Here is an 8,253-nt window from a genome sequence, read left to right on the forward strand (position 1 = left end):
CCCTCCCCCCAGCTTTTTTTTTTTTTTTTTTTTTTTTTTTTTTTAGCTTATGGGAATGAAACTTCCATCCTGTAACGGAGGTTGACAGAAAGGATACTTTAGCGTGTGCAGGAGTCTACTAGCCCGTCTTGCTAGTTCCATGGTGTGAACCCAAGAACTTGGTTCATTCTTGGGCACAGCATGGGTACACCTCCCAGAGAGGCTTCCTGGAAAATGTTGGAGTTTTTCAGGGTTTGAATGGAGTGTGAGGAGGAGTGGGGGGAGCATGCGGTCTTGAGAGGGTAAGATCAGCAGTGTCCGGTGGCTCAGGGCTTGAAGATATGGAGAGCTGGAGCAGAGCCCTCTGGGAAGAAGAAATGAGAAGGAAAGCCAGGGAGGGCCAGGTCCTTGGGGGGAATGGAAACATCCCGCAGGGCTTGTGGTTTGTTCTCATGTGCGGTGGAAAGAGATACTGGTCAAGGGCAGGTGGCACTTGGAGAGGTATCCCCAGGAAACACTGCTTTTCTGGCAGTTTGGTATGGACTGGAGTCTAGGTGAGGCCAGGCATGAGAGGTGAGGCCTGAGGTGGAGACGGGTGGGAGGGAAATAGGGAAGAAAAGGAAGATGGGACCCTCTGCTCCCAGAGGCCTCTGAGAGGACACAGCGCTAGTGATCGTAGCAGGAAGACTGAGAAATACTTGGGGGAATGGGATCTTCAGTTTGGCTCAACAAAACAGGCCTGAATCAATATAACAATTTATTTCAGGTAGAAAAATATTAGCGATGTCTTCAAATTTTCTTTTCCAAAAGGTTTATGTTACAATATAGGATATGTTAGCAAAACTGTCTGCCAGCATTATCAGCTTAGTGCTTTTTTGAAACAAAATCCTAACCATGCCTCTAAAACTTTGTTCCTCTAAGTGTGGTTATGGGCCCGGCAGCATCAGTATCAGTTAAGGGCCTGTTACAAGTTAGAAAGTTGCTCACGCCTCACCCCAGACCACGCGAATGAGATTCTGCATTTTAACAAGGGAGGATTTGAATGCCTAGTAAAAACACTGCCCCAACACTGTCTTCTTGTGACTTTTAAGAAAAAAAAATTGTAATTTAAATTTTTATGATCTATTCTGTTTTTGGTTTTTTCGGCAAGCATGCGGTAAATGCCAAGAACACCATTTTAGAAGTGCTTGTAGCATCAGTTCTAGAACTGATGATTTAGTGATAAATACATATTTGTTCTGTCTTCCACCATAGAACATCAACTCCATGCATAGTGGTCTTACTTTAGTGTCTGAACAGAGGTTGGCACACATAGTTGCTCAAAAGATAGTTGTAATGTTTTGAACATGTAAATGGATGAAGGTCAACTACTAAGTACTGGTATTTTAAATTACTCTTACATGCATATTTTAAAACCATGCCTTATGCTGATTAAATTACATGCTTTTCACATTGCATAGGAGATTCATGCTTCTTTATTGATAATTTAGACAAGAAGGAAAAGTAGAAAAAAGTCACTCTGTAGTCCCATTACTCAGAACATTGAAGGATATTTGCATTGTGAAGGCTTCTACATAGTTGGGAATTCTGCTTTTTCACCTGTCGTGGTTTACTGTGTGATTACTCTGTGCCAAGTTTCACACTTGGCTTTTTTAATACTTACTTGCTTATTATACCTGTTTAAAGAATTATTATATCAGAATTTTAATGAAGAAACACAGGCCAAGAGTTCTCCTACCCTGCTCCAGATCACCTGCTAGTCTGTGGTCAGATAGAGATGTTTAACTCTGGGCCATTTTCTGAACCCCATGCATTCCCATGCACACTGGAACAAGCACTCTCTGGTTACTACTTTGTGTGTGTGTGTGTGTGTGTGTACGTGTGGGGGGAGTGTAAAGTAATATTTTGCTTAGGTGAATATATTATAATTTAATGGTCTCTAATCGCCAACATTTTAGTATTCTTTCCAATACTATTACCAGACCAAGGTGGGTCCACTCCTTAGCAAGTTACAAAGCCTATACCAGGTTGGGTTCCCTCACAAAGTCATCTTTATTTATACAAATAAGAATAATTTCCAAAACAGTAACTGCTGAACCCTAGTAATAAGCAAGCTGCTTTTATTGGAGTTTGGGATGAATACTCAGAGGGTGATTTTAACATTATAATGAAGCTAAAGTAACATGTCCAGAGCTTCCTGTCCTCAAATGTTTCTTTTCCTATCCAGCAGTTTGTTAGCTTCTAAAAGGTGAAATGGACGGTTGGGTTGAAGCTTCTAGGAGTTTCCCGAGTTCAGGAGAGCCGTGCTGAATTCAGGGGGTCATTCCTGAGTTCAGGGGTCAGAGGGGCTTGCTGGTGATAATACTGTATATAGTACTATGAACATCTTCGTGTAAAAATATTTTTCTGCATTTCATTTTTCATGCGGTAGATTCTCAGATACATTTTTAATTTTCTTGAAAGAGAACTTTCCAAAAGGTTCACACCAGTTTTCATTCCCATCGGTCACTGTAAATGCTGTATATTTTCAATGCATATGAACAAAGTAATACATCCACCATGCTTCTTCAGAAAAAATCCATTTGAATGTGTTTTCTTTTAGTTTTAAATAATTTAACTTTTTTTAAAAGTTTATTTTTGTGAGAGCAAGCCAGCATGAGCAGGATATGGGGAGAGAACAAGAGAGAGGGAATCCTAAGCAGGCTCTGTGCTGCTGACCTGCTGATGTGGGGTTCACCCCACAAACCACGAGATCATGACCTGAGCTGAAACCAAGAGTCAGATGCTTAAGGGCGCCCCTAAATAAATTAACTTTTGTGTCACAAAATTTAATGGACATTTGTTACTGAAATCTTTAGCTGTCTCAGTGTTGGCTTCTATATTATATAGAATTTTAGCATAGCATTCAAAACCTTAGCTTAATAAAGTCTACAGTTTAAAAAGATGTGTTAAGCTTAGAATTTCTTTGGTAAATTGTGAGTTTTTGATGATCATACAGCTCCCTCAACTTTAATATGTATTTAACACTGTATTTTTTCTTCTCAAAAATCATGGCATCTATATATCATTCTTAGACTTCACAGTATTTTTCCCCTTATCTCCCTCCTTCCCTTCCTCTCACTTCCCTCTCTTCCTTTTTTATTTCTTTTTGTAGCAGCAAGACAGATGGTGCACAGAGAGGAAAGCGTGTGTTATCACAACAGCAAAACCAAACAAACTCTTACATGTAGCTTCATTTGATACTTTTTTTTTTTTTGGTAATAAGACACATTTTAATGGAGAAGCAAATGATCAATATTTTATATACTGCATTTCTTCAGAAAATACCGAGCAAGGTCTCATTTCCTTTTTCTATAATAACACTGTTGGAGGAAATATCTCCTGGTGTTAATATTTGGAGTCATAACAGATCATTGTAAAATATACTAGCTCTATATTGGAGACAGGACCACTAACGGAAGATAAAGAGACGATCTGAAAGCGGAACACTGGCTTATTCATTTAGCCATGTTTATTTGATACATTACCTGTTTGTTTTTATCTGCATTGTATAGCTTTCCCAGATATCATCCAGCAACTTTAACCTGGCAAAAAAAAAAAAAAAAAAAAAAAAAAAAAAAAAAAAGAAAGAAAAAAAGAAATTTCATTCCATTGAACTGAATCTCTTGTAGATAGATTTTATCTATCACTCCTGTGTATAATTTTGTGGTCTGATAAGCCTCTACTAGAATAGAAATACAAAATACAGTATTATGGTTTAATAATTTGCGTGAGACTAATAGGCCAGTGTATTTTCCCAAATATGTAGTGTTGTGATTTTGAAGTACTTGATAAACTGGAAGACACTGATAATTGCCTAAGCATTTAAGGACTTGAGGGGAATTGATGTGTTAAATTCAGTGGAATACCCTATTTCTAACCTCCTTAAGTAAATGTGTTTTCTACTTGCTGTCCTTTTTCATTTATGCAAGGCTGCACGTAGCCTGAAGGTAGTCATACTGGTGTGAGTGGGACCTTTTAAGGCCTTTACCATTCTTATTTGAATTACTTGTTATTCTAAAAAGAGTAATGTGATAAACATTTGAATTAAATGTAAAGTTTTCATTAAAACAGGTAACTTTTTCCCTACCTCTCTTCTTCCCAAATAGCAGTTCCTTTTCTGGTAACGTTGAGTAGATACTGCTTTCTTTTGGTTTATTGTAATCCAGTTTATTAAAAAACAGAACAGTATCTCTTAAGACACCAATTTCATGGGAAGTACCAGGATTGCCATTTGAGGTTTTTTTTCCTTAAGTGGACTTTCAAATGCAGAGAATTTTTTTTTTCCTTATAGTCTGGGGCTGACTGGAAGTGTAGGAAAAAATAGATTTGTTATTTTCTATTGTGATTTTCACAAAGAATATATTCTGCATGTAATTATTTAAATTTTAAACTGTTAAATATTTAAAATACAGTTACAAAATGAACATGTCAATCCATAATTACGTAGTTCTTAAGATGTTTGCCAATTGAAGAAAATTTTATACTTATAAGAGGAGTTCTAGGGGCACCTGGGTGGCTCAGTTCTTCTGAGCCACATCTTCTTTATCCGCTCCTCTATCGATGGACACTTTGGTTGCTTCCATATCTTGGCTATTGTAAATAATGCTGCTGTAAAGATATGAATGCAGATACCTTTTTTGAATTAGTGTTTCTGTTTTCTTTGGGTAAATACCAACAAGTATAAATACTGGGTTGTATAGTATTTCTATTTATTTTTTGAGGAATCTCCATACTGTTTTCCACATTGGCTGTTTGCATTCCCACCAACAGTGCATGAGGATTCCCATATATTCACGTTCTCACCAACGCTTGTTTTTTCTTGTAATACTAGCCATTCTGATTGACGTGCCATGATATCTCATAACTGTAGGTTTTGATTTGCATTTCCCTAATGATTGGTGGTGTTGAACATCTTTTCATATGTCTCTGTTGGCTGTGTGTGTTCTTTGGAAAATGTCTTTTCAGGTCCTCTGCCCGTTTTCTACTTAGATTATTATTTTTCTGGTGTTGTAGGAGTTCTTTATATATTTTGGTTATTAACCCCTTATTGGATATAGCCTTTGCAAGTATCTTCTCCCATTCAGTAGGTTGCCTTTTTTGTTTTGTTGGTTTTCTTTGCTGTGCAAAAGCTTTTTATTTTGGTATAGTCCCAGTTGTTTATTTTTGCTTTTATTTCCTTTGCCTGAAGAGACAGAGCCAGAAAGATATTGCTAAGGCCAAGAGATGACTGCCTATATTTTCCTCTAGGAGTTTTATGGCTTCAGACCTTACATTTAGGTCTTTAGTCCATTCTGAGTTTCTTTTTGTGTATGGTGTAAAAAAGTGGCCCAGTTTCATTCTTTTGTGTATAGCAAGACAACCTTTATTTGTAAATATTTATAAATATTTATTTGTAAATATCAGCGTACTAAATAGTCTGTCACATTAATTCTAATTCAAGAAATCATTTGGAAGTTAAAAGGTGGGAACTCAGGGCCAAACTGATTTCTGTGGCTTTTACTTGGTTTTTATTTCCCTTTTTTAGGCTTTCCTCTTCTCTGTCCTCACAAGCCTTGCTGGCTGTCTGCCGAGCCACCATTTGGGGTTCTGGGAGAGGTGGCACTCAGCAAGCCAGGCTTTGGCTCTGTGGCCTCTGACCCAGCCATGCCCTCCATGTCCTCTGCCCTGATCACCGCTTCTCTTCGTAGTTGTTGCCCAAATCTCCCTCCATCCCAAGTTCTGAGGTGTGCCCCTGAATCTGTGAGATACCAGAGACAAGCGTAGGAAGTGAAATTTGTTTTTGGCGTGCACTTGTAGAAGCTCTTTGTATTTTAAATGACCACAGTGGCTCTGAGGAGCATCTCGCCATATGCAGAAGGTGCATTCTTAATGTCCATATGTCTAGGAATGGAAGAAGACACTTGCAAACAATGTATCAGATAAAGGGTTAATATCCAGAATCTGTAAAGAACTTAACCAAACTCAAAACCAAACAGATCATCCAGTGAAGAAATGGGCAGAAGACAGGAATAGACAGTTTTCCAAAGAAGACATCCAGATGGCCAACAGACACATGAAAAGATGCTCAACATTGCTCATCATCAGGGAAATACAAGTCAAAACCACAATGAGATACCACCTCACACCTGTCAGAGTGGCTAACATTAACAACTCAGGCAACAACAGGTGTTGGTCAGGATGCAGAGAAGGGGAACCCTTTTGCATTTCTGGTGGGAATGCGAACTGATTGCAGCCACTCTGGAAAATAATATGGAATTTCCTCAAAAAGTTAAAAACCGAGCACCCTACAACCCAGCAGTTGCACTAGTAGGAATTTATCCAAAGGATACAAAAATGCTGATTTGAAGAGGCACGTGTTTATAGCCACCCAGTGGCTATATAATCAACCCAGTGTTTATAGCCACGCAATCGACAGTAGCCCAGTTATGGAAAGAGCCCAGATGTCTATCAACTGATGAATGGATTAAGAAGATGTGGTGTGTGTGTGTGTGTGTGTGTGTGTATGTATGTGTGTGTATATAATGGTATACTACTCTGTGAGGAAAGTTTGAAATCTTGCCATTTGCAACAATGTGGATGGAACTGGAGGGTATTATGCTAAGCAAAATAGGTCAGTCAAAGACAGATACCATATGATTGCACTCCTGTGGGATTTGAGAAACTCAACAGATGAACATAGGGGGAGGAAAGGAAAAATAAAATACAGAAATGGAGGGAAACCACAAGACTATTAACTGCAGAGTACAAACTGAGGGTTGCTAGAAGAGTGTATGTGTGTTTTTGGGGGGGGTTAAATGGGTGATGGGCATTAAGGAGGGCACTTTTTGGGATGAGTGCTGGGTGTCCTATGTAAGAGATAAATCACTGGGTTCTAATCCTGAAGGCATGACCACACTGTATGTTAACTACCTTAAGAATTTTAAAAAATGTACATATGTCTAGAAATGCATCCATCAGAACAGTTGTCCGTAGGACGTAAGGATCTATGGCCTAGCTACTTTTTTCAGAGTGCTGAGTAGAGGGGCTTGTTAATTATTTGCTTGTAGATAATTACTATGTCAAGGTGTAGGAATAGACCAAGGCTCCTGTGTATTTTGCACCTAAGTGGGGTGGTGACCCAGAGTCTCACCCTGCCATCCACAAGTCCTCTTGTGCCTGCCACAAGCTGATGGCTGCCTTGAGTACACTACAGTCTTCCATGGCTCCTTGGCACCAGCTGGTGAATTACCAAGTCATTTCCTAAGAAGAAGCAAGGCTGCCTCACACACAGTTAATGTAACAAATGGTAAGACACTCCAGTGGCTGTGAGTGGAGACGTTGCTGCACACACAGGGGTGGTCGCTCCCTGGGGACTAGCATCCCCCTGACCTGCAGATGTCTGTGCTCAGAAGTGGAGTGTCCCTGGGGCCAGCTGGTGTGATGTGCTTAAGGCTCTCCTGTCCCCAAGAAGAGTGGGCATACCATAAACACAAGTCTGAACAGAAGGATGCACCTATTCCCAGCACTTGTCTGTCATAAACCACATGACTATGATCAGCGTTTTCATAGACTTGCTGTCCTTTAGATGAAAAGTTCCCTAAGGATCATGCTTTGAACTGTGTCTGAAAAGTAAGAATACAACCTTCCCATGAAATCCCCCCATTGCTCCTTTCTGATAAAAGAAGCAAGCACATTTATTTTTTCTTAGTGAAAGCAGTTTTTATGGGCTCAGGTTGAGGACAGTCTTCTATCTGGTAATTTTTTGGAACCTGTGGAGGAAGGTCCATTAGATGAAACATCGTCAAGTGTGGATTTGGTGGGAGCTGGTTGGTTTGTGAAATAGTTCTATATGGGGAGCCTGTTTATATACCACGTTCTGTGCTGCGTGGTCAGGATGGTGGCATGAACAAATATCAAATATTTATCTGCAGATAATTAAAATACAGAGCTGTGGAAAAGAGTGGAGGTTTATTAATAGGTCCTTTTTCAAAAGAACATTGGAGAAGAGGACATCAAAGATGGCAAGTAGGGGGGCACCTGGGTGGCTCAGTTGCTTAAGTGTCCGACTTTGGCTCAGGTCATGATCTTGTGGTTTGAGTTCGAGCCCCGTGGTGGGCTGTCTGTCAGCACAGAGCCTGCTGTGGATCCTCTGTCCCCCTCTTTCTCAACCCCTGCCCTGCTTGTGCATGCACTTTTGCTCTCTCAAAACTAAACTAAAAAAAAAAAAAAAAAAACAAGTAGTTTTTTTTTAGA

The 8,253-nt window shown here is 39.5% G+C and overlaps 1 pseudogene; it reads left to right on the forward strand.

Annotated features, from left to right (window-relative positions):
- The first annotated feature begins 1,130 nt into the window (after positions 1-1,130).
- Positions 1,131-8,253, forward strand: part of LOC144243091 (protein N-terminal asparagine amidohydrolase pseudogene) — a 10,444-nt pseudogene continuing 3,321 nt past the window's right edge.

Source organism: Crocuta crocuta, unplaced genomic scaffold, assembly GCF_008692635.1.
Source record: "Crocuta crocuta isolate KB4526 unplaced genomic scaffold, BGI_CrCroc_1.0 scaffold26, whole genome shotgun sequence".
Lineage (NCBI taxonomy): Eukaryota > Metazoa > Chordata > Mammalia > Carnivora > Hyaenidae > Crocuta > Crocuta crocuta.